The following is a 25,686-nucleotide window of genomic DNA, read 5'->3' on the forward strand; positions in this document are numbered from 1 at the left end:
CCTTGCATATATTTCGTGTTATTACCTAATTTTGTCAGCCATTTCTGACATCACATTGCACTTTAATATGTGGTAATAGTACTATTTATGTAAAACTATTGATAAACTGTAAACTTTTGTCAGTAGGCAATAGGATAAAGACTTCCGGCTCCTCGGGCTGGGGCGAATATTTCAATGTCCCTATGTGCCAAACCGTTGGTTTGTGACACACCTTTACGCGTCGCTCGCACACTGCGCTCGCTCGAAAACTATAGCCTAACCTAAAACCAAATCTCTTCTGTATGTTATTCGATATGGCGGCGACTAATTTCAAATTTTGGAACGTGTCGGATCGGTTGTGAGGTTGGACTAGATTTTTACGAGCGAGCGGAGCGAACGAGCACCGATCACCATTTCCAACCTATACATATACCTTATATTGCCTTGCATATATTTCCTGTTATTACCTAATTTTGTCAGCGAGTTCGGACCTGATGTTGCACTATACTATGTGGAGATAGTACTATTTATGTGAAACTATTGATAAACTGTAAACTTTGTCAGTAGGCAATTCGAAAAAGACTTCCGGCTCCAGCGGCTGGTGCGAATATTTCAATGTCCGTATGTGCCAAACCGTTGGTTTGTGACACACCTTTACGCGTCCTTCGCTCGCTGCGCTCGCTCGAAAACTATAGCCTAACCTAAAACCATTCCCTCTTGCGTTCGTTATACGATATGGAGGCGACTTATTTCAAATTTTGGAACGTGTCGGATCGGTTGTGAGGTTGGACTAGATTTTTACGAGCGAGCGGAGCGAGCGAGCAGCGATGACAATTTCCAAGCTATACATATACCTCATATTGCCTTGCATATATTTCGTGTTATTACCTAATTTTGTCAGCCATTTCTGACATCACATTGCACTTTAATATGTGGTAATAGTACTATTTATGTAAAACTATTGATAAACTGTAAACTTTTGTCAGTAGGCAATAGGATAAAGACTTCCGGCTCCTCGGGCTGGTGCGAATATTTCATTGTCCCTATGTGCCAAACCGTTGGTTTGTGACTCACCTTTACGCGTCTCTCGCTCGCTGCGCTCGCTCGAAAACAATAGCCCAACCTAAAACCAATCCATCTTGAGTTCATTATTCGATATGGTGGCGACATATTTCAAATTTGCGAACGTGTCGGATCGGTTGTGAGGGTGGACTAGATTTTTACGAGCGAGCGGAGCGAGCGAGCAACGGTCACAATTTCCAAGCTATACATATACCTTATATTGCCTTGCTTATATTTCGTGTTATTACGTAATTTTGTCAGCCATTTCGGACATCACATTGCACTGTTATATGTGGAAATAGAACTATTTATGTGAAACTATTCATAAACTGCAAACATTTGTCAGTAGGCAATAGGATAAAGACTTCCGGCTCCTCGGGCTGGTGCGAATGTTTCAATGTCCGTATGTGCCAAACCGTTGGATTGTGACACACCTTTACGCGTCTCTCGCTCGCTGCGCTCGCTCGAAAAATATAGCCTAACCTAAATCCAATCCCTCTTGCGTCAGTCATTCAATATGGAGGCGACATATTTCGAATTTGCGAACGTGTCGGATCGGATGTGAGGTTGGACTAAATTATTACGAGCGAGCGGAGCGAGCGAGCAGCGATGACAATTTCCAAGCTATACATATACCTCATATTGCCTTGCATATATTTCGTGTTATTACCTAATTTTGTCAGACATTTCTGACATCACGTTGCAATTTACTATGTGGAAATAGTACTATTTATGTGAAGCTATTGATAAACTGTATTCTTTTGTCAGTAGGCAATTCGATAACGACTTCCGGCTCCTCTGGCTGGGGCGAATATTTCAATGTCCCTATGTGCCAAACAGTTGGTTTGTGACACAAAATTACGCGTCCCTCGCTCGCCGTCCGCGCTCGAAAACTATAGCCTAACCTAAAACCAATCCCTCTTCTGAATGTTATTCGATATGGCGGCGACTTATTTCAAATTTGGGAACGCGTCGGATCGGTTGTGAGGTTGCACTAGATTTTTTCGAGCGAGCGGAGCGAACGAGCAACGATCACCATATCCAAGCTATACATATACCTTATATTGCCTTGCATATATTTCCTGTTATTACCTAATTTTGTCAGCGAGTTCGGACCTGATGTTGCACTATACTATGTGGAGATAGTACTATTTATGTGAAACTATTGATAAACTGTAAACTTTGTCAGTAGGCAATTCGAAAAAGACTTCCGGCTCCACGGGCTGGTGCGAATATTTCAATGTCCCTATGTGCCAAACCGTTGGTTTGTGACACACCTTTACGCGTCTCTCGCTCGCTGCGCTCGCTCGAAAAATATAGCCTAACCTAAATCCAATCCCTCTTGCGTCAGTCATTCAATATGGAGGCGACATATTTCGAATTTGCGAACGTGTCGGATCGGATGTGAGGTTGGACTAAATTATTACGAGCGAGCGGAGCGAGCGAGCAGCGATGACAATTTCCAAGCTATACATATACCTCATATTGCCTTGCATATATTTCGTGTTATTACCTAATTTTGTCAGACATTTCTGACATCACGTTGCAATTTACTATGTGGAAATAGTACTATTTATGTGAAGCTATTGATAAACTGTATTCTTTTGTCAGTAGGCAATTCGATAACGACTTCCGGCTCCTCTGGCTGGGGCGAATATTTCAATGTCCCTATGTGCCAAACAGTTGGTTTGTGACACAAAATTACGCGTCCCTCGCTCGCCGTCCGCGCTCGAAAACTATAGCCTAACCTAAAACCAATCCCTCTTCTGAATGTTATTCGATATGGCGGCGACTTATTTCAAATTTGGGAACGCGTCGGATCGGTTGTGAGGTTGCACTAGATTTTTTCGAGCGAGCGGAGCGAACGAGCAACGATCACCATATCCAAGCTATACATATACCTTATATTGCCTTGCATATATTTCCTGTTATTACCTAATTTTGTCAGCGAGTTCGGACCTGATGTTGCACTATACTATGTGGAGGTAGTACTATTTATGTGAAACTATTGATAAACTGTAAACTTTGTCAGTAGGCAATTCGAAAAAGACTTCCGGCTCCACGGGCTGGTGCGAATATTTCAATGTCCCTATGTGCCAAACCGTTGGTTTGTGACACACCTTTACGCGTCCTTCGCTCGCTGAGCTCGCTCGAAAACTATAGCCTAACCAAAAACCATTCCCTCTTGCGTTCGTTATACGATATGGAGGCGACTTATTGCAAATTTTGGAACGTGTCGGATCGGTTGTGAGGTTGGACTAGATTTTTACGAGCGAGCGGAGCGAGCGAGCAGCGATGACAATTTCCAAGCTATACATATACCTCATATTGCCTTGCATATATTTCGTGTTATTACCTAATTTTGTCAGACATTTCTGACATCACGTTGCAATTTACTATGTGGAAATAGTACTATTTATGTGAAGCTATTGATAAACTGTATTCTTTTGTCAGTAGGCAATTCGATAAAGACTTCCGACTCCTCGGGCTGGTTCGAATATTTCAATGTCCGTATGTGCCAAACCGTTCGGTTGTGACACATCTTCACGCTTCGCCCGCTCACGTTGCACGCTAGAAAACTATAGCCTAACCTAAAACCAATCACTCTTCTGTATGTTATTCGATATGGCGGCGACTTATTTCAAATTTGGGAACGCGTAGGATCGGTTGTGAGGTTGGACTAGATTTTTACGAGCGAGCGGAGCGAGCGAGCAACGATGACAATTTCCAAGCTATACATATACCTCATATTGCCTTATATATATTTCGTGTTATTTCCTAATTTTTTCAGACATTTCTGACATCAAATTGCAATTTACTATGTGGAAACAGTACTATTTATGTGAAGATATTGATAAACTGTATTCTCTTGTCAGTAGGCAATTCGAAAACGACTTCCGGCTCCTCGGGCTGGGGCGAATAATTCAATGTCCCTATGTGCCAAACCGTTGGTTTGTGACACAAATTTACGCGTCCCTCGCTCGCCGTGCGCGCTCGAAAACTATAGCCTAACCTAAAACCAATCCCTCTTCTGAATGTTATTCGATATGGTGGCGACTAATTTCAAATTTGGGAACGCGTCGGATCGGTTGTGAGGTTGCACTAGATTTTTTCGAGCGAGCGGAGCGAACGAGCAACGATCACCATTTCCAAGCTATACATATACCTTATATTGTCTTGCATATATTTCGCGTTAATACCTAATTTTGTCAGCCATTTCGGACATCACATTGCACTGCACTATGTGGAAATAGTACTATTTATGTGAAACTATTGATAAACTGTAAACATTTGTCAGTAGGCAATAGGATAAAGACTTCCGGCTGCTCGGGCTGGTGCGAATATTTCAATGTCCGTATGTGCCAATCCGTTGGTTTGTGACACACCTTTACGCGTATCTCGCTCGCTGCGCTCGCTCGAAAACAATAGCCTAACCTAAAACCAATCCATCTTGCGTTCATTATTCGATATGGTGGCGACATATTTCGAATTTGCGAACGTGTCGGATCGGATGTGAGGTTGGACTAAATTATTACGAGCGAGCGGAGCGAGCGAGCAACGATCACAATTTCTAAGCTATACATACACCTTAAATTGCCTTGCATATATTTCGTGTTATTACCTAATTTTGTCAGCCATTTCTGACATCACATTGCACTTTAATATGTGGTAATAGTACTATTTATGTAAAACTATTGATAAACTGTAAACTTTTGTCAGTAGGCAATAGGATAAAGACTTCCGGCTCCTCGGGCTGGTGCGAATATTTCATTGTCCCTATGTGCCAAACCGTTGGTTTGTGCCACACCTTTACGCGTCTCTCGCTCGCTGCGCTCGCCCGAAAACAATAGCCTAACCTAAAACCAATCCCTCTTGCGTCAGTCATTCAATATGGAGGTGACATATTTCGAATTTGCTAACGTGTCGTATCGGATGTGAGGTTGGACTAGATTTTTACGAGCGAGCGGAGCGAGCGAGCAACGGTCACAATTTCCAAGCTATTCATATACCTTATATTGCCTTGCATGTATTTCGTGTTATTACCTAATTTTGTCAGCCATTTCGGACATCACATTACATTGTACTATTAGGAAATAGTACTATTTATGTGAAACTATTTGTAAACTGTAAACATTTGTCAGTTGACAGTAGGATAAAGACTTCCGGCTCCTCGGGCTGGTGCGAATGTTTCAATTTCCGTATGAACCAAACCGTTGGTTTGTGACACACCTTTACGCGTCCTTCGCTCGCTGCGCTCGCTCGAAAACTATAGCCTAACATAAAACCAAACCCCTTCTGTATGTTATTCGATATGGCGGCGACTTATTTCAAATTTGGGAACGTGTCGGATCGGTTGTGAGGTTGGACTAGATTTTTACGTAAGAGCGGAGCGAGCGGGCAACGATCGCAGTTTCCAAGCTATACATGTACCTTATATTGCCTTGCATATATTTCGTGTTATTGCCTAATTTTGTCAGACATTTCTGACATCACATTGCACTGTTATATGTGGAAATAGAACTATTTATGTGAAACTATTCATAAACTGCAAACATTTGTCAGTAGGCAATAGGATAAAGACTTCCGGCTCCTCGGGCTGGTGCGAATGTTTCAATGTCCGTATGTGCCAAACCGTTGGATTGTGACACACCTTTACGCGTCTCTCGCTCGCTGCGCTCGCTCGAAAAATATAGCCTAACCTAAATCCAATCCCTCTTGCGTCAGTCATTCAATATGGAGGCGACATATTTCGAATTTGCGAACGTGTCGGATCGGATGTGAGGTTGGACTAAATTATTACGAGGGAGCGGAGCGAGCGAGTAGCGATGACAATTTCCAAGCTATACATATACCTCATATTGCCTTGCATATATTTCGTGTTATTACCTAATTTTGTCAGACATTTCTGACATCACGTTGCAATTTACTATGTGGAAATAGTACTATTTATGTGAAGCTATTGATAAACTGTATTCTTTTGTCAGTAGGCAATTCGATAAAGACTTCCGGCTCCTCGGGCTGGTGCGAATATTTCAATGTCCCTATGTGCCAAACCGTTCGGTTGTGACACATCTTCACGCTTCGCCCGCTCACGTTGCACGCTAGAAAACTATAGCCTAACCTAAAACCAATCACTCTTCTGTATGTTATTCGATATGGCGGCGACTTATTTCAAATTTGGGAACGCGTAGGATCGGTTGTGAGGTTGGACTAGAGTTTTACGAGCGAGCGGAGCGAGCGAGCAACGATGACAATTTCCACGCTATACATATACCTCATATTGCCTTGCATATATTTCGTGTTATTACCTAATTTTGTCAGACATTTCTGACATCACATTGCAATTTACTATGTGGAAACAGTACTATTTATGTGACGATATTGATAAACTGTATTCTCTTGTCAGTAGGCAATTCGATAACGACTTCCGGCTCCTCGGGCTGGGGCGAATAATTCAATGTCCCTATGTGCCAAACCGTTGGTTTGTGACACAAATTTACGCGTCCCTCGCTCGCCGTCCGCGCTCGAATACTATAGCCTAACCTAAAACCAATCCCTCTTCTGAATGTTATTCGATATGGCGGCGACTTATTTCAAATTTGGGAACGCGTCGGATCGGTTGTGAGGTTGCACTAGATTTTTTCGAGCGAGCGGAGCGAACGAGCAACGATCACCATATCCAAGCTATACATATACCTTATATTGCCGTGCATATATTTCCTGTTATTACCTAATTTTGTCAGCGAGTTCGGACCTGATGTTGCACTATACTATGTGGAGATAGTACTATTTATGTGAAACTATTGATAAACTGTAAACTTTGTCAGTAGGCAATTCGAAAAAGACTTCCGGCTCCACGGGCTGGTGCGAATATTTCAATGTCCCTATGTGCCAAACCGTTGGTTTGTGACACACCTTTACGCGTCCTTCGCTCGCTGAGCTCGCTCGAAAACTATAGCCTAACCAAAAACCATTCCCTCTTGCGTTCGTTATACGATATGGAGGCGACTTATTGCAAATTTTGGAACGTGTCGGATCGGTTGTGAGGTTGGACTAGATTTTTACGAGCGAGCGGAGCGAGCGAGCAGCGATGACAATTTCCAAGCTATACATATACCTCATATTGCCTTGCATATATTTCGTGTTATTACCTAATCTTGTCAGACATTTCTGACATCACGTTGCAATTTACTATGTGGAAATAGTACTATTTATGTGAAGCTATTGATAAACTGTATTCTTTTGTCAGTAGGCAATTCGATAAATACTTCCGACTCCTCGGGCTGGTTCGAATATTTCAATGTCCGTATGTGCCAAACCGTTCGGTTGTGACACATCTTCACGCTTCGCCCGCTCACGTTGCACGCTAGAAAACTATAGCCTAACCTAAAACCAATCACTCTTCTGTATGTTATTCGATATGGCGGCGACTTATTTCAAATTTGGGAACGCGTAGGATCGGTTGTGAGGTTGGACTAGATTTTTACGAGCGAGCGGAGCGAGCGAGCAACGATGACAATTTCCAAGCTATACATATACCTCATATTGCCTTATATATATTTCGTGTTATTTCCTAATTTTGTCAGACATTTCTGACATCAAATTGCAATTTACTATGTGGAAACAGTACTATTTATGTGAAGATATTGATAAACTGTATTCTCTTGTCAGTAGGCAATTCGAAAACGACTTCCGGCTCCTCGGGCTGGGGCGAATAATTCAATGTCCCTATGTGCCAAACCGTTGGTTTGTGACACAAATTTACGCGTCCCTCGCTCGCCGTGCGCGCTCGAAAACTATAGCCTAACCTAAAACCAATCCCTCTTCTGAATGATATTCGATATGGTGGCGACTAATTTCAAATTTGGGAACGCGTCGGATCGGTTGTGAGGTTGCACTAGATTTTTTCGAGCGAGCGGAGCGAACGAGCAACGATCACCATTTCCAAGCTATACATATACCTTATATTGCCTTGCATATATTTCGCGTTAATACCTAATTTTGTCAGACATTTCTGACATCACGTTGCAATTTACTATGTGGAAATAGTACTATTTATGTGAAGCTATTGATAAACTGTATTCTTTTGTCAGTAGGCAATTCGATAAAGACTTCCGGCTCCTCGGGCTGGTGCGAATATTTCAATGTCCCTATGTGCCAAACCGTTCGGTTGTGACACATCTTCACGCTTCGCCCGCTCACGTTGCACGCTAGAAAACTATAGCCTAACCTAAAACCAATCACTCTTCTGTATGTTATTCGATATGGCGGCGACTTATTTCAAATTTGGGAACGCGTAGGATCGGTTGTGAGGTTGGACTAGATTTTTACGAGCGAGCGGAGCGAGCGAGCAACGATGACAATTTCCACGCTATACATATACCTCATATTGCCTTGCATATATTTCGTGTTATTACCTAATTTTGTCAGACATTTCTGACATCACATTGCAATTTACTATGTGGAAACAGTACTATTTATGTGACGATATTGATAAACTGTATTCTCTTGTCAGTAGGCAATTCGATAACGACTTCCGGCTCCTCGGGCTGGGGCGAATAATTCAATGTCCCTATGTGCCAAACCGTTGGTTTGTGACACAAATTTACGCGTCCCTCGCTCGCCGTCCGCGCTCGAAAACTATAGCCTAACCTAAAACCAATCCCTCTTCTGAATGTTATTCGATATGGTGGCGACTTATTTCAAATTTGGGAACGCGTCGGATCGGTTGTGAGGTTGCACTAGATTTTTTCGAGCGAGCGGAGCGAACGAGCAACGATCACCATATCCAAGCTATACATATACCTTATATTGCCTTGCATATATTTCCTGTTATTACCTAATTTTGTCAGCGAGTTCGGACCTGATGTTGCACTATACTATGTGGAGATAGTACTATTTATGTGAAACTATTGATAAACTGTAAACTTTGTCAGTAGGCAATTCGAAAAAGACTTCCGGCTCCACGGGCTGGTGCGAATATTTCAATGTCCCTATGTGCCAAACCGTTGGTTTGTGACACACCTTTACGCGTCCTTCGCTCGCTGAGCTCGCTCGAAAACTATAGCCTAACCAAAAACCATTCCCTCTTGCGTTCGTTATACGATATGGAGGCGACTTATTGCAAATTTTGGAACGTGTCGGATCGGTTGTGAGGTTGGACTAGATTTTTACGAGCGAGCGGAGCGAGCGAGCAGCGATGACAATTTCCAAGCTATACATATACCTCATATTGCCTTGCATATATTTCGTGTTATTACCTAATTTTGTCAGACATTTCTGACATCACGTTGCAATTTACTATGTGGAAATAGTACTATTTATGTGAAGCTATTGATAAACTGTATTCTTTTGTCAGTAGGCAATTCGATAAATACTTCCGACTCCTCGGGCTGGTTCGAATATTTCAATGTCCGTATGTGCCAAACCGTTCGGTTGTGACACATCTTCACGCTTCGCCCGCTCACGTTGCACGCTAGAAAACTATAGCCTAACCTAAAACCAATCACTCTTCTGTATGTTATTCGATATGGCGGCGACTTATTTCAAATTTGGGAACGCGTAGGATCGGTTGTGAGGTTGGACTAGATTTTTACGAGCGAGCGGAGCGAGCGAGCAACGATGACAATTTCCAAGCTATACATATACCTCATATTGCCTTATATATATTTCGTGTTATTTCCTAATTTTGTCAGCCATTTCGGACATCACATTACATTGTACTATTAGGAAATAGTACTATTTATGTGAAACTATTTGTAAACTGTAAACATTTGTCAGTTGACAGTAGGATAAAGACTTCCGGCTCCTCGGGCTGGTGCGAATGTTTCAATTTCCGTATGAACCAAACCGTTGGATTGTGACACACCTTTACGCGTCTCTCGCTCGCTGCGCTCGCTCGAAAACTATAGCCTAACATAAATCCAATCCCTCTTGCGTCAGTCATTCAATATGGAGGCGACATATTTCGAATTTGCGAACGTGTCGGATCGGATGTGAGGTTGGACTAAATTATTACGAGCGAGCGGAGCGAGCGAGCAACGATCACAATTACTAAGCTATACATACACCTTATATTGCCTTGCAGGTATTTCGTGTTATTACCTAATTTTGTCAGCCATTTCTGACATCACATTGCATGCACTTTACTATGTGGAAATAGTACTATTTATGTGAAACTATTGATAAACTGTATACTTTTGTCAGTAGGCAATAGGATAATGACTTCCGGCTCCTCGGTCTGGTGCGAATATTTCAATGTCCGTATGTACCAAACCGTTGGTTTGTGACACACCTTTACGCGTCTCTCGCTCGCTGCGCTCGCTCGCTGCGCTCGCTCGAAAGCTATTGCCTAACCTAAAATCAATCAAGCTTGCATTCATTATTCGATATGGTGGCGACATATTTCAAATTCGCTAACGCGTCGGATCGGTTGTGATGTTGGGCTAGATTTTTGCGAGCGAGCGAGCAACGGTCACTATTTCCAAGCTATACATATACCTTATAATGCCTTGCATATATTTCGTGTTATTACCTAATTTTGTCAGCCATTTCTGACATCACATTGCACTGTACTATGTGGAAATAGTACTAATTATGTGAAACTATTGGTAAACTGTAAACATTTGTCAGTAGTCAATAGGATAAAGACTTCCGGCTCCTCGGGCTGGTGCGAATATTTCAATGTCCGTATGTGCCAAACCGTTGGTTCGTGACACACCTTTACGCGTCTCTCGCTCGCTGCGCTCGCTCGAATACTATAGCCTAACCTAAAACCAATCCATCTTCCGTTCATTATTCGATATGGTGGCGACATATTTCAAATTTGCGAACGTGACGGATCGGTTGTGAGGTTGGACTAGATTTTTACGAGCGAGCGGAGCGAGCGAGCAACGGTCACAATTTCCAAGCTATACATATACCTTATATTGCCTTGCTTATATTTCGTGTTATTACCTAATTTTGTCAGCCATTTCGGACATCACATTGCACTGTTATATGTGGAAATAGAACTATTTATGTGAAACTATTCATAAACTGTAAACGTTTGTCAGTAGGCAATAGGATAAAGACTTCCGGCTCCTCGTGCTGGTGCGAATGTTTCAATGTCCGTATGTGCCAAACCGTTGGTTTGTGACACACCTTTACGCGTCTCTCGCTCGCTGCGCTCGCACGAAAGCTATAGCCTAACCTAAAACCAATCCATCTTCCGTTCATTATTCGATATGACGGCGACATATTTCATACTTGCGAACGTGTCGGATCGGTTGTGAGGTTGGACTCGATTTTTACGAGCGAGCTGAGCGAGCGAGCAACGGTCACAATTTCCAAGCTGTACATATACCTTATATTGCCGTGCTTATATTTCGTGCTATTACCTAATTTTGTCAGCCATTTCGGACATCACATTGCACTGTTATATGTGGAAATAGTACTAATTATGTGAAACTATTCATAAACTGTAAACATTTGTCAGTAGGCAATAGGATAAAGACTTCCGGCTCCTCGGGCTGGTGCGAATGTTTCAATGTCAGTATGTGCCAAACCCTTGGTTTGTGACACACATTTACGCGTCTCTCGCTCGCTGCGCTCGCACGAAAGCTATAGCCTAACCTAAAACCAATCCATCTTCCGTTCATTATCGATATGGTTGCGACATATTTCAAATTTGCGAACGTGACGGATCGGTTGTGAGGTTGGACTAGATTTTTACGATCGAGCGGAGCGAGCGAGCAACGGTCACAATTTCCAAGCTATACATATACCTTATATTGCCTTGCTTATATTTCGTGTTATTACGTAATTTTGTCAGCCATTTCGGACATCACATTGCACTGTTATATGTGGAAATAGTACTATTTATGTGAAACTATTCATAAACTGTAAATATTTGTCAGTAGGCAATCGGATAAAGACTTCCGGCTCCTCGGGCTGGTGCGAATGTTTCAATGTCCGTATGTGCCAAACCGTTGGTTTGTGACACACATTTACGCGTCTCTCGCTCGCTGCGCTCGCTCGAAAACTATAGCCTAACCTAAAACCAATCCATCTTCCGTTCATTATTCGATATGGTGGCGACATATATCAAATATGCGAACGTGTGGGATCGGTTGTGAGGTTGGACTAGATTTTTACGAATGAGCGGAGCGAGTGAGCAACGGTCACAATTTCCAAGCTATACATATACCATATATTGCCTTGCATATATTTCGTGCTAGTACCTAATTTTGTCATCCATTTCGGACATCACATTGCACTGTACTATGTGGAAATAGTACTAATTATGTGAAACTATTGATAAACTGTAAACTTTTGTCAGTGTGCAATAGGATAAAGACTTCCGGCTCATCGGGCTGGTGCGAATATTTCATTGTCCCTATGTGCCAAACCGTTGGTTTGTGACACACCTTTACGCGTCTCTCGCTCGCTGCGCTCGCCCGAAAACAATAGCCTAACCTAAAACCAATCCCTCTTGCGTCAGTCATTCAATATGGAGGTGACATATTTCGAATTTGCTAACGTGTCGTATCGGATGTGAGGTTGGACTAGATTTTTACGAGCGAGCGGAGCGAGCGAGCAACGGTCACAATTTCCAAGCTATTCATATACCTTATATTGCCTTGCATGTATTTCGTGTTATTACCTAATTTTGTCAGCCATTTCGGACATCACATTACATTGTACTATTAGGAAATAGTACTATTTATGTGAAACTATTTGTAAACTGTAAACATTTGTCAGTTGACAGTAGGATAAAGACTTCCGGCTCCTCGGGCTGGTGCGAATGTTTCAATTTCCGTATGAACCAAACCGTTGGATTGTGACACACCTTTACGCGTCTCTCGCTCGCTGCGCTCGCTCGAAAACTATAGCCTAACATAAATCCAATCCCTCTTGCGTCAGTCATTCAATATGGAGGCGACATATTTCGAATTTGCGAACGTGTCGGATCGGATGTGAGGTTGGACTAAATTATTACGAGCGAGCGGAGCGAGCGAGCAACGATCACAATTACTAAGCTATACATACACCTTATATTGCCTTGCAGGTATTTCGTGTTATTACCTAATTTTGTCAGCCATTTCTGACATCACATTGCATGCACTTTACTATGTGGAAATAGTACTATTTATGTGAAACTATTGATAAACTGTATACTTTTGTCAGTAGGCAATAGGATAATGACTTCCGGCTCCTCGGTCTGGTGCGAATATTTCAATGTCCGTATGTACCAAACCGTTGGTTTGTGACACACCTTTACGCGTCTCTCGCTCGCTGCGCTCGCTCGAAAGCTATTGCCTAACCTAAAATCAATCCAGCTTGCATTCATTATTCGATATGGTGGCGACATATTTCAAATTCGCTAACGCGTCGGATCGGTTGTGATGTTGGGCTAGATTTTTACGAGCGAGCGAGCAACGGTCACTATTTCCAAGCTATACATATACCTTATATTGCCTTGCATATATTTCGTGTTATTACCTAATTTTGTCAGCCATTTCTGACATCACATTGCACTGTACTATGTGGAAATAGTACTAATTATGTGAAACTATTGGTAAACTGTAAACATTTGTCAGTAGTCAATAGGATAAAGACTTCCGGCTCCTCGGGCTGGTGCGAATATTTCAATGTCCGTATGTGCCAAACCGTTGGTTCGTGACACACCTTTACGCGTCTCTCGCTCGCTGCGCTCGCTCGAATACTATAGCCTAACCTAAAACCAATCCATCTTCCGTTCATTATTCGATATGGTGGCGACATATTTCAAATTTGCGAACGTGACGGATCGGTTGTGAGGTTGGACTAGATTTTTACGAGCGAGCGGAGCGAGCGAGCAACGGTCACAATTTCCAAGCTATACATATACCTTATATTGCCTTGCTTATATTTCGTGTTATTACCTAATTTTGTCAGCCATTTCGGACATCACATTGCACTGTTATATGTGGAAATAGAACTATTTATGTGAAACTATTCATAAACTGTAAACGTTTGTCAGTAGGCAATAGGATAAAGACTTCCGGCTCCTCGTGCTGGTGCGAATGTTTCAATGTCCGTATGTGCCAAACCGTTGGTTTGTGACACACCTTTACGCGTCTCTCGCTCGCTGCGCTCGCACGAAAGCTATAGCCTAACCTAAAACCAATCCATCTTCCGTTCATTATTCGATATGACGGCGACATATTTCATACTTGCGAACGTGTCGGATCGGTTGTGAGGTTGGACTCGATTTTTACGAGCGAGCTGAGCGAGCGAGCAACGGTCACAATTTCCAAGCTGTACATATACCTTATATTGCCGTGCTTATATTTCGTGCTATTACCTAATTTTGTCAGCCATTTCGGACATCACATTGCACTGTTATATGTGGAAATAGTACTAATTATGTGAAACTATTCATAAACTGTAAACATTTGTCAGTAGGCAATAGGATAAAGACTTCCGGCTCCTCGGGCTGGTGCGAATGTTTCAATGTCAGTATGTGCCAAACCCTTGGTTTGTGACACACATTTACGCGTCTCTCGCTCGCTGCGCTCGCACGAAAGCTATAGCCTAACCTAAAACCAATCCATCTTCCGTTCATTATCGATATGGTTGCGACATATTTCAAATTTGCGAACGTGACGGATCGGTTGTGAGGTTGGACTAGATTTTTACGATCGAGCGGAGCGAGCGAGCAACGGTCACAATTTCCAAGCTATACATATACCTTATATTGCCTTGCTTATATTTCGTGTTATTACGTAATTTTGTCAGCCATTTCGGACATCACATTGCACTGTTATATGTGGAAATAGTACTATTTATGTGAAACTATTCATAAACTGTAAATATTTGTCAGTAGGCAATCGGATAAAGACTTCCGGCTCCTCGGGCTGGTGCGAATGTTTCAATGTCCGTATGTGCCAAACCGTTGGTTTGTGACACACATTTACGCGTCTCTCGCTCGCTGCGCTCGCTCGAAAACTATAGCCTAACCTAAAACCAATCCATCTTCCGTTCATTATTCGATATGGTGGCGACATATTTCAAATTTGCGAACGTGTCGGATCGGTTGTCAGGTTGGACCAGATTTTTACGAGCGACCGGAGCAAGCGTGCAACGGTCACAATTTCCAAGCTATACATATACCATATATTGCCTTGCATATATTTCGTGCTAGTACCTAATTTTGTCAGTCATTTCGGACATCACATTGCACTGTACTATGAGGAAACGGTACTAATTATGTGTAACTATTGGTAAACCGTAAACATGTGTCGGTAGGCAATAGGATAACGACTGCCGTCTCCTCGGGCTGGTGCGAATATTTCAATGTCCGTATGTGCCAAACCGTTGGTTTATGACACACCTTTACGCGTCTCTCGCTCGCTGCGCTCGCACGAAAGCTATAGCCTAACATAAAACCAATCCATCTTCCGTTCATTATTCGATATGATGGCGACATATTTCAAATTTGCGAACGTGTCGGATCGGTTGTGAGGTTGGACTCGATTTTTACGAGCGAGCTGATCGAGCGAGCAACGGTCACAATTTCCAAGCTGTACATATACCTTATATTCCCGTGCTTATATTTCGTGTTATTACCTAATTTTGTCAGCCATTTCGGACATCACATTGCACTGTACTATGTGGAAATAGTACTACTTATGTGAAACTATTGGTAAACTGTAAACATTTGTCAGTAGTCAATAGGATAAAGACTTCCGGCTCCTCGGGCTGGTGCGAATATTTCAATGTCCGTATGTGCCAAACCGTTGGTTTGTGACACACATTTACGCGTCTCTCGCTCGCTGCGCTCGCACGAAAGCTATAGCCTAACCTAAAACCAATCCATCTTCCGTTCATTATTCGATATGATGGCGACATATTTCAAATTTGCGAACGTGTCGGATCGGTTGTGTGGTTGGACTCGATTTTTACGAGCGAGCGGAGCGAGCGAGCAACGTTCACAATTTCCAAGCTATACATATACCTTATATTGCCTTGCTTATATTTCGTGTTATTACGTAATTTTGTCAGCCATTTCGGACATCACATTGCACTGTTATATGTGGAAATAGTACTATTTATGTGAAACTATTCATAAACTGTAAACATTTGTCAGTAGGCAATAGGATAAAGACTTCCGGCTCCTTGTGCTGGTGCGAATGTTTCTATGTCCGTATGTGCCAAACCGTTGGTTTGTGACACACCTTAACGCGTCTCTCGCTCGCTGCGCTCGCACGAAAGCTATAGCTTAACCTAAAACCAATCCATCTTCCGTTCATTATTCGATATGATGGCGACATATTTCATATTTGCGAACGTGTCGGATCGGTTGTGAGGTTGGACTCGATTTTTACGAGCGAGCTGAGCGAGCGAGCAACGGTCACAATTTCCAAGCTGTACATATACCTTATATTGCCGTGCTTATATTTGGTGCTATTACCTAATTTTGTCAGCCATTTCGGACATCACATTGCACTGTTATATGTGGAAATAGTACTAATTATGTGAAACTATTCATAAACTGTAAACATTTGTCAGTAGGCAATAGGATAAAGACTTCCGGCTCCTCGGGCTGGTGCGAATGTTTCAATGTCAGTATGTGCCAAACCCTTGGTTTGTGACACACATTTACGCGTCTCTCGCTCGCTGCGCTCGCACGAAAGCTATAGCCTAACCTAAAACCAATCCATCTTCCGTTCATTATCGATATGGTTGCGACATATTTCAAATTTGCGAACGTGGCGGATGGGTTGTGAGGTTGGACCAGATTTTTACGAGCGAGCGGAGCGAGCGAGCAAAGGTCACAATTTCCAAGCTATACATATACCTTATATTGCCTTGCTTATATTTCGTGTTATTACCTAATTTTGTCAGCCATTCCGGACATCACATTGCACTGTACTAGGTGGAAACGGTACTAATTATGTGAAACTATTGGTAAACCGTAAACATGTGTCGGTAGGCAATAGGATAAAGACTTCCGGCTCCTCGGGCTGGTGCGAATGTTTCAATGTCCGTATGTGCCAAACCGTTGGTTTGTGACACACATTTACGCGTCTCTCGCTCGCTGCGCTCGCTCGAAAACTATAGCCTAACCTAAAACCAATCCATCTTCCGTTCATTATTCGATATGGTGGCGACATATTTCAAATTTGCGAACGTGTCGGATCGGTTGTCAGGTTGGACCAGATTTTTACGAGCGACCGGAGCAAGCGTGCAACGGTCACAATTTCCAAGCTATACATATACCATATATTGCCTTGCATATATTTAGTGCTAGTACCTAATTTTGTCAGTCATTTCGGACATCACATTGCACTGTACTATGAGGAAACGGTACTAATTATGTGTAACTATTGGTAAACCGTAAACATGTGTCGGTAGGCAATAGGATAAAGACTGCCGGCTCCTCGGGCTGGTGCGAATATTTCAATGTCCGTATGTGCCAAACCGTTGGTTTATGACACACCTTTACGCGTCTCTCGCTCGCTGCGCTCGCACGAAAGCTATAGCCTAACATAAAACCAATCCATCTTCCGTTCATTATTCGATATGGTGCCGACATATTTCAAATTTGCGAACGTGACGGATCGGTTGTGAGGTTGGACTAGATTTTTACGAGCGAGCGGAGCGAGCGAGCAACGGTCACAATTTCCAAGCTATACATATACCTTATATTGCCTTGCTTATATTTCGTGTTATTACCTAATTTTGTCAGCCATTTCGGACATCACATTGCACTGTACTAGGTGGAAACGGTACTAATTATGTGAAACTATTGGTAAACCGTAAACATGTGTCGGTAGGCAATAGGATAAAGACTTCCGGCTCCTCGGGCTGGTGCGAATGTTTCAATGTCCGTATGTGCCAAACCGTTGGTTTGTGACACACATTTACGCGTCTCTCGCTCGCTGCCCTCGCTCGAAAACTATAGCCTAACCTAAAACCAATCCATCTTGCTTTCATTATTCGATATGGTGGCGACATGTTTCGAATTTGCGAACGTGTCGGATCGGTTGTGAGGTTGGACTAGATTTTTACGAGCGAGCGGGGCGAGCGTGCAACGGTCACAATTTCCAAGCTATACATATACCTTATATTGCCTTCCATATATTTCGTGTTAGTACCTAATTTCGTCAGCCATTTCGGACATCACATTGCACTGTTATATGTGGAAATAATACTATTTGTGTGAAACTATTCATAAACTGTAAACATTTGTCAGTAGGCAATAGGATAAAGACTTCCGGCACCTCGGTCTGCTGCGAATGTTTCAATGTCCGTATGTGCCAAACCGTTGGTTTGTGACACACATTGACGCGTTTCTCGCTCGCTGCGCTCGCTCGAAAACTATAGCCTAACCTAAAACCAATCCATCTTGCGTTCATTATTCGATATGGTGGCGACATATTTCAAATTTGCGAGCGTGTCGGATCGGTTGTGAGGTTGGACCAGATTTTTACGAGCGAGCGGAGCGAGCGTGCAACGGTCACAATTTCCAAGCTATACATATACCATATATTGCCTTGCATATATTTCGTGCTAGTACCTAATTTTGTCAGTCATTTCGGACATCACATTGCACTGTACTATGAGGAAACGGTACTAATTATGTGTAACTATTGGTAAACCGTAAACATGTGTCGGTAGGCAATAGGATAACGACTGCCGTCTCCTCGGGCTGGTGCGAATATTTCAATGTCCGTATGTGCCAAACCGTTGGTTTATGACACACCTTTACGCGTCTCTCGCTCGCTGCGCTCGCACGAAAGCTATAGCCTAACATAAAACCAATCCATCTTCCGTTCATTATTCGATATGATGGCGACATATTTCAAATTTGCGAACGTGTCGGATCGGTTGTGAGGTTGGACTCGATTTTTACGAGCGAGCTGATCGAGCGAGCAACGGTCACAATTTCCAAGCTGTACATATACCTTATATTCCCGTGCTTATATTTCGTGTTATTACCTAATTTTGTCAGCCATTTCGGACATCACATTGCACTGTACTATGTGGAAATAGTACTACTTATGTGAAACTATTGGTAAACTGTAAACATTTGTCAGTAGTCAATAGGATAAAGACTTCCGGCTCCTCGGGCTGGTGCGAATATTTCAATGTCCGTATGTGCCAAACCGTTGGTTTGTGACACACATTTACGCGTCTCTCGCTCGCTGCGCTCGCACGAAAGCTATAGCCTAACCTAAAACCAATCCATCTTCCGTTCATTATTCGATATGATGGCGACATATTTCAAATTTGCGAACGTGTCGGATCGGTTGTGTGGTTGGACTCGATTTTTACGAGCGAGCGGAGCGAGCGAGCAACGTTCACAATTTCCAAGCTATACATATACCTTATATTGCCTTGCTTATATTTCGTGTTATTACGTAATTTTGTCAGCCATTTCGGACATCACATTGCACTGTTATATGTGGAAATAGTACTATTTATGTGAAACTATTCATAAACTGTAAACATTTGTCAGTAGGCAATAGGATAAAGACTTCCGGCTCCTTGTGCTGGTGCGAATGTTTCTATGTCCGTATGTGCCAAACCGTTGGTTTGTGACACACCTTTACGCGTCTCTCGCTCGCTGCGCTCGCACGAAAGCTATAGCTTAACCTAAAACCAATCCATCTTCCGTTCATTATTCGATATGATGGCGACATATTTCATATTTGCGAACGTGTCGGATCGGTTGTGAGGTTGGACTCGATTTTTACGAGCGAGCTGAGCGAGCGAGCAACGGTCACAATTTCCAAGCTGTACATATACCTTATATTGCCGTGCTTATATTTGGTGCTATTACCTAATTTTGTCAGCCATTTCGGACATCACATTGCACTGTTATATGTGGAAATAGTACTAATTATGTGAAACTATTCATAAACTGTAAACATTTGTCAGTAGGCAATAGGATAAAGACTTCCGGCTCCTCGGGCTGGTGCGAATGTTTCAATGTCAGTATGTGCCAAACCCTTGGTTTGTGACACACATTTACGCGTCTCTCGCTCGCTGCGCTCGCACGAAAGCTATAGCCTAACCTAAAACCAATCCATCTTCCGTTCATTATCGATATGGTTGCGACATATTTCAAATTTGCGAACGTGGCGGATGGGTTGTGAGGTTGGACCAGATTTTTACGAGCGAGCGGAGCGAGCGAGCAAAGGTCACAATTTCCAAGCTATACATATACCTTATATTGCCTTGCTTATATTTCGTGTTATTACCTAATTTTGTCAGCCATTCCGGACATCACATTGCACTGTACTAGGTGGAAACGGTACTAATTATGTGAAACTATTGGTAAACCGTAAACATGTGTCGGTAGGCAATAGGATAAAGACTTCCGGCTCCTCGGGCTGGTGCGAATGTTTCAATGTCCGTATGTGCCAAACCGTTGGTTTGTGACACACATTTACGCGTCTCTCGCTCGCTGCGCTCGCTCGAAAACTATAGCCTAACCTAAAACCAATCCATCTTCCGTTCATTATTCGATATGGTGGCGACATATTTCAAATTTGCGAACGTGTCGGATCGGTTGTCAGGTTGGACCAGATTTTTACGAGCGACCGGAGCAAGCGTGCAACGGTCACAATTTCCAAGCTATACATATACCATATATTGCCTTGCATATATTTAGTGCTAGTACCTAATTTTGTCAGTCATTTCGGACATCACATTGCACTGTACTATGAGGAAACGGTACTAATTATGTGTAACTATTGGTAAACCGTAAACATGTGTCGGTAGGCAATAGGATAAAGACTGCCGGCTCCTCGGGCTGGTGCGAATATTTCAATGTCCGTATGTGCCAAACCGTTGGTTTATGACACACATTTACGCGTCTCTCGCTCGCTGCGCTCGCACGAAAGCTATAGCCTAACATAAAACCAATCCATCTTCCGTTCATTATTCGATATGGTGCCGACATATTTCAAATTTGCGAACGTGACGGATCGGTTGTGAGGTTGGACTAGATTTTTACGAGCGAGCGGAGCGAGCGAGCAACGGTCACAATTTCCAAGCTATACATATACCTTATATTGCCTTGCTTATATTTCGTGTTATTACCTAATTTTGTCAGCCATTTCGGACATCACATTGCACTGTACTAGGTGGAAACGGTACTAATTATGTGAAACTATTGGTAAACCGTAAACATGTGTCGGTAGGCAATAGGATAAAGACTTCAGGCTCCTCGGGCTGGTGCGAATGTTTCAATGTCCGTATGTGCCAAACCGTTGGTTTGTGACACACATTTACGCGTCTCTCGCTCGCTGCCCTCGCTCGAAAACTATAGCCTAACCTAAAACCAATCCATCTTGCTTTCATTATTCGATATGGTGGCGACATGTTTCGAATTTGCGAACGTGTCGGATCGGTTGTGAGGTTGGACTAGATTTTTACGAGCGAGCGGGGTGAGCGTGCAACGGTCACAATTTCCAAGCTATACATATACCTTATATTGCCTTCCATATATTTCGTGTTAGTACCTAATTTCGTCAGCCATTTCGGACATCACATTGCACTGTTATATGTGGAAATAATACTATTTGTGTGAAACTATTCATAAACTGTAAACATTTGTCAGTAGGCAATAGGATAAAGACTTCCGGCACCTCGGTCTGCTGCGAATGTTTCAATGTCCGTATGTGCCAAACCGTTGGTTTGTGACACACATTGACGCGTCTCTCGCTCGCTGCGCTCGCTCGAAAACTATAGCCTAACCTAAAACCAATCCATCTTGCGTTCATTATTCGATATGGTGGCGACATATTTCAAATTTGCGAGCGTGTCGGATCGGTTGTGAGGTTGGACCAGATTTTTACGAGCGAGCGGAGCGAGCGTGCAACGGTCACAATTTCCAAGCTATACATATACCATATATTGCCTTGCATATATTTCGTGCTAGTACCTAATTTTGTCAGTCATTTCGGACATCACATTGCACTGTACTATGAGGAAACGGTACTAATTATGTGTAACTATTGGTAAACCGTAAACATGTGTCGGTAGGCAATAGGATAACGACTGCCGTCTCCTCGGGCTGGTGCGAATATTTCAATGTCCGTATGTGCCAAACCGTTGGTTTATGACACACCTTTACGCGTCTCTCGCTCGCTGCGCTCGCACGAAAGCTATAGCCTAACATAAAACCAATCCATCTTCCGTTCATTATTCGATATGATGGCGACATATTTCAAATTTGCGAACGTGTCGGATCGGTTGTGAGGTTGGACTCGATTTTTACGAGCGAGCTGATCGAGCGAGCAACGGTCACAATTTCCAAGCTGTACATATACCTTATATTCCCGTGCTTATATTTCGTGTTATTACCTAATTTTGTCAGCCATTTCGGACATCACATTGCACTGTACTATGTGGAAATAGTACTACTTATGTGAAACTATTGGTAAACTGTAAACATTTGTCAGTAGTCAATAGGATAAAGACTTCCGGCTCCTCGGGCTGGTGCGAATATTTCAATGTCCGTATGTGCCAAACCGTTGGTTTGTGACACACATTTACGCGTCTCTCGCTCGCTGCGCTCGCACGAAAGCTATAGCCTAACCTAAAACCAATCCATCTTCCGTTCATTATTCGATATGATGGCGACATATTTCAAATTTGCGAACGTGTCGGATCGGTTGTGTGGTTGGACTCGATTTTTACGAGCGAGCGGAGCGAGCGAGCAACGTTCACAATTTCCAAGCTATACATATACCTTATATTGCCTTGCTTATATTTCGTGTTATTACGTAATTTTGTCAGCCATTTCGGACATCACATTGCACTGTTATATGTGGAAATAGTACTATTTATGTGAAACTATTCATAAACTGTAAACATTTGTCAGTAGGCAATAGGATAAAGACTTCCGGCTCCTTGTGCTGGTGCGAATGTTTCTATGTCCGTATGTGCCAAACCGTTGGTTTGTGACACACCTTTACGCGTCTCTCGCTCGCTGCGCTCGCACGAAAGCTATAGCTTAACCTAAAACCAATCCATCTTCCGTTCATTATTCGATATGATGGCGACATATTTCATATTTGCGAACGTGTCGGATCGGTTGTGAGGTTGGACTCGATTTTTACGAGCGAGCTGAGCGAGCGAGCAACGGTCACAATTTCCAAGCTGTACATATACCTTATATTGCCGTGCTTATATTTGGTGCTATTACCTAATTTTGTCAGCCATTTCGGACATCACATTGCACTGTTATATGTGGAAATAGTACTAATTATGTGAAACTATTCATAAACTGTAAACATTTGTCAGTAGGCAATAGGATAAAGACTTCCGGCTCCTCGGGCTGGTGCGAATGTTTCAATGTCAGTATGTGCCAAACCCTTGGTTTGTGACACACATTTACGCGTCTCTCGCTCGCTGCGCTCGCACGAAAGCTATAGCCTAACCTAAAACCAATCCATCTTCCGTTCATTATCGATATGGTTGCGACATATTTCAAATTTGCGAACGTGGCGGATGGGTTGTGAGGTTGGACCAGATTTTTACGAGCGAGCGGAGCGAGCGAGCAAAGGTCACAATTTCCAAGCTATACATATACCTTATATTGCCTTGCTTATATTTCGTGTTATTACCTAATTTTGTCAGCCATTCCGGACATCACATTGCACTGTACTAGGTGGAAACGGTACTAATTATGTGAAACTATTGGTAAACCGTAAACATGTGTCGGTAGGCAATAGGATAAAGACTTCCGGCTCCTCGGGCTGGTGCGAATGTTTCAATGTCCGTATGTGCCAAACCGTTGGTTTGTGACACACATTTACGCGTCTCTCGCTCGCTGCGCTCGCTCGAAAACTATAGCCTAACCTAAAACCAATCCATCTTCCGTTCATTATTCGATATGGTGGCGACATATTTCAAATTTGCGAACGTGTCGGATCGGTTGTCAGGTTGGACCAGATTTTTACGAGCGACCGGAGCAAGCGTGCAACGGTCACAATTTCCAAGCTATACATATACCATATATTGCCTTGCATATATTTAGTGCTAGTACCTAATTTTGTCAGTCATTTCGGACATCACATTGCACTGTACTATGAGGAAACGGTACTAATTATGTGTAACTATTGGTAAACCGTAAACATGTGTCGGTAGGCAATAGGATAAAGACTGCCGGCTCCTCGGGCTGGTGCGAATATTTCAATGTCCGTATGTGCCAAACCGTTGGTTTATGACACACCTTTACGCGTCTCTCGCTCGCTGCGCTCGCACGAAAGCTATAGCCTAACATAAAACCAATCCATCTTCCGTTCATTATTCGATATGGTGCCGACATATTTCAAATTTGCGAACGTGACGGATCGGTTGTGAGGTTGGACTAGATTTTTACGAGCGAGCGGAGCGAGCGAGCAACGGTCACAATTTCCAAGCTATACATATACCTTATATTGCCTTGCTTATATTTCGTGTTATTACCTAATTTTGTCAGCCATTTCGGACATCACATTGCACTGTACTAGGTGGAAACGGTACTAATTATGTGAAACTATTGGTAAACCGTAAACATGTGTCGGTAGGCAATAGGATAAAGACTTCCGGCTCCTCGGGCTGGTGCGAATGTTTCAATGTCCGTATGTGCCAAACCGTTGGTTTGTGACACACATTTACGCGTCTCTCGCTCGCTGCCCTCGCTCGAAAACTATAGCCTAACCTAAAACCAATCCATCTTGCTTTCATTATTCGATATGGTGGCGACATGTTTCGAATTTGCGAACGTGTCGGATCGGTTGTGAGGTTGGACTAGATTTTTACGAGCGAGCGGGGCGAGCGTGCAACGGTCACAATTTCCAAGGTATACATATACCTTATATTGCCTTCCATATATTTCGTGTTAGTACCTAATTTCGTCAGCCATTTCGGACATCACATTGCACTGTTATATGTGGAAATAATACTATTTGTGTGAAACTATTCATAAACTGTAAACATTTGTCAGTAGGCAATAGGATAAAGACTTCCGGCACCTCGGTCTGCTGCGAATGTTTCAATGTCCGTATGTGCCAAACCGTTGGTTTGTGACACACATTGACGCGTCTCTCGCTCGCTGCGCTCGCTCGAAAACTATAGCCTAACCTAAAACCAATCCATCTTGCGTTCATTATTCGATATGGTGGCGACATATTTCAAATTTGCGAGCGTGTCGGATCGGTTGTGAGGTTGGACCAGATTTTTACGAGCGAGCGGAGCGAGCGTGCAACGGTCACAATTTCCAAGCTATACATATACCTTATATTGCCTTGCATATATTTCGTGCTAGTACCTAATTTTGTCAGCCATTTCGGACATCACATTGCACTGTACTATGAGGAAACGGTACTATTTATGTGAAACTATTCATAAACTGTAAACATTTGTCAGTAGGCAATAGGATAAAGACTTCCGGCTCCTCGGGCTGGTGCGAATGTTTCAATGTCCGTATGTGCCAAACCGTTGGTTTGTGACGCACCTCTCCGCGTCCCTCGCTCGCCCTGCTCGCTCGAAAGCTATGGCCTAACCTAAAACCAATCCATCTTCCGTTCATTATTCGATATGGTGGCGACATGTTTCGAATTTGCGAACGTGTCGGCTCGGTTGTGAGGTTGGACCAGATTTTTACGAGCGAGCCGAGCG

General features: G+C 43.0%; 1 long non-coding RNA gene across 3 annotated transcripts in view; it reads right to left on the reverse strand.

Annotated features, from left to right (window-relative positions):
* Nucleotides 1-1,154: 1,154 nt before the first annotated feature.
* The window catches only part of LOC126927390 (uncharacterized), a 44,319-nt gene continuing 19,787 nt past the window's right edge, over nt 1,155-25,686 (reverse strand). For 2 of the 3 annotated variants that reach the window (XR_007715434.1, XR_007715433.1), the window contains exon 3: nt 1,155-1,524. This is a non-coding gene — a long non-coding RNA (uncharacterized LOC126927390). Of the gene's footprint in view, nt 1,525-5,541; nt 5,742-25,686 lie in introns of those variants that run through there. The other variant, XR_007715435.1, reaches the window with a different exon arrangement.

The sequence above is a fragment of the Bombus affinis genome, unplaced genomic scaffold (assembly GCF_024516045.1).
Source record: "Bombus affinis isolate iyBomAffi1 unplaced genomic scaffold, iyBomAffi1.2 ctg00000097.1, whole genome shotgun sequence".
Lineage (NCBI taxonomy): Eukaryota > Metazoa > Arthropoda > Insecta > Hymenoptera > Apidae > Bombus > Bombus affinis.